Source organism: Dermochelys coriacea, chromosome 4 (assembly GCF_009764565.3).
Source record: "Dermochelys coriacea isolate rDerCor1 chromosome 4, rDerCor1.pri.v4, whole genome shotgun sequence".
Classification (NCBI taxonomy): domain Eukaryota; kingdom Metazoa; phylum Chordata; order Testudines; family Dermochelyidae; genus Dermochelys; species Dermochelys coriacea.
The window spans coordinates 129,430,269-129,432,336 of NC_050071.1; the positions used below are offsets into that span (position 1 = coordinate 129,430,269).

Sequence of the window (2,068 nt, forward strand, 5' to 3'; positions counted from 1 at the left end):
TGGGCAATGGTTTGTATCCAGGTCTCCTCATGCAGGGTTTACATGTGTCACATGCCTGACCAATGCACTGACCACAGCAGTTCAACAACTCCCTTTATGGGAAGGGGAGTTAATTTGATACTCCTGTCCCTCAGCTCTTCTGTTTCTCTCTCCTGCAGCTCCTAAACTCAAAACTGAATCTTAAATGAGTCTCTTTGTTTCTGAGTCCGACTATCTCCTGTCACTGAACACCTGAACAGCCCTGGCTCATCATCAGCCCAGAAAACTGCCTGTCCATATCTACCCATGCAGAAGCCTCCCTATTGACCTCTGCAGGAGTTTCTATCCATTCTGTCCACACCCCTGATCCAAGCATGCTGAGATATTGTGACAGAGAGCGCAGGGGGCAGTAGGGGGGGAGGGGATGGTAATTATTGTGTAGGCCCACCTTAGGGGCTCAGTCCAAAGTTCCAGGAGCTGGCAGACTCCGAGTGGGGGTTACAGGTCTAAATCTCAACCTCTAGACCAGGATCTGGAAGAAAATGGTCTGGCTCAGCCCTTTGGCACAATTCCCTCTCACCAATGCCACTAAGATTGTTCTCACTGCCAAAATACTCTGGCATACAACAGTAACACCCTCTACAAGGCCTGCTACAACACCTCCCACATTCTGCACCTGTCCATCGAGATCCATGCAGTTTCAGAGAGGGACCTGCAGCTAATTCCCAACCCCTATGGAATGATCAGGGAGGAAATCCACAAGGGGATCTCAACAGAGATTTTCTCCCCCCGGGTCTCCTCCCATAGTGTTTCCACAAGGGGAGGCAGTCCTCCCCGCATCATAACTGAGAACCGCAAAGCCCAAGGATGGCCAGAAACAGAACACAATTAGCTATGGGAAGGGGCATAACGTGGACTGGATTCCATAGTTACAAAAGGGTCAAGAGTTGAGGAGCCTTGAATGTTTAGCAACAAAACCTTAATCTCCAGAAGGGCAGCAAAGGAAAAATAAAAACACAACTTTGCCCCTTTTCCAACTTCAGGAGTAACTCTGCAAAGCTTCACTTGTTAATGATTCAGTCAGTGCTCCGCTTATAGCAAGATGTGGGACCCGAGAGCAAATAGTGTCAAAGAGCTGCACCAAACCGAAACATTTCTATTTCCAATTCATGAATCCCGAAGAGCTGCCAGAGATGAGGAACGGCTCACTGGGCCCTGCGGCATCAAACCAGAGTCTTGCCATCCAGCAGGAACGGTGCAGATTATACTTTAACTGGCAATAGCTGGAAGGAGAAGGGGGGAGAAATACCAGGAAGTGTTTTGATAAGGAGTTTCTATGAACCTGAAAAATCCTATCATTGGCTATAATGTCACCGAGGAGATTGTGACTGGTGATTGTGCAACCGCACAAGGTAATTTATCTCCCTGACCAGTACTTCGTAAACAGTCTATTGAACTGCCCTCTGTTAAAACTAAAGATATACAGACACTTGTAAACCTTATCGAGGGTAAAACAACTCAGATAATTTTACACATTTAAATGAAAACCAGATCCTGAGCTTTTCCAAGGAATGAAAGTGTCAGCAGTGCTGCTTGAGTCCAATCTCAGCACCGGGGGGGGGGAGAGGGGGGGCAGGAAAAGAGCAACAGGAATTCCAGTGCTTCCAAAAAGGATGGTTCTGCCTGCCGATGCTGCTACTGCTACCACTGACCTATGGTCATGCAGGAGAAGCCATTAGCTGCATCACTAATTTCCTTGAGAACTTGAATTGGGATTTGCTTTTTGAATATACCCTGACCAAAAAAATCATTGAAAAACAGGTTTCTTTTTCCTCTCTGTCTGGTAACATTTCTCTTAGCATCAGACAGCCCCACCATCTTTATATGAAGTAGGACATTTTACTCAGTGGTAAGATGAAATCAGATATATTCAAGACCCACCTTTTAACCCGAGATTGTCTCTGTGATCCATGTTCGAACCCAGATCCACGTGAGCAGTAGCCTAAAAGTCAAGTTCAAATCAGATAGAAGGTGAGGATTCAGATTCAAGGTCTCTGAAATCCGCAGAGCAGTTCTCATGAGATTTCAG

The 2,068-nt window shown here is 46.4% G+C and overlaps 1 long non-coding RNA gene across 1 annotated transcript in view; it reads right to left on the reverse strand.

Annotated features, from left to right (window-relative positions):
- Nucleotides 1-806: 806 nt before the first annotated feature.
- LOC122460068 overlaps nucleotides 807-2,068 on the reverse strand; it is a 1,532-nt gene continuing 270 nt past the window's right edge. The window contains exons 2-3 of the long non-coding RNA XR_006281127.1: nucleotides 1,921-1,981; nucleotides 807-1,262 (exon numbers count right to left, since the gene is read on the reverse strand). This is a non-coding gene — a long non-coding RNA (uncharacterized LOC122460068). The remainder of the gene's footprint in view (nucleotides 1,263-1,920; nucleotides 1,982-2,068) is intronic.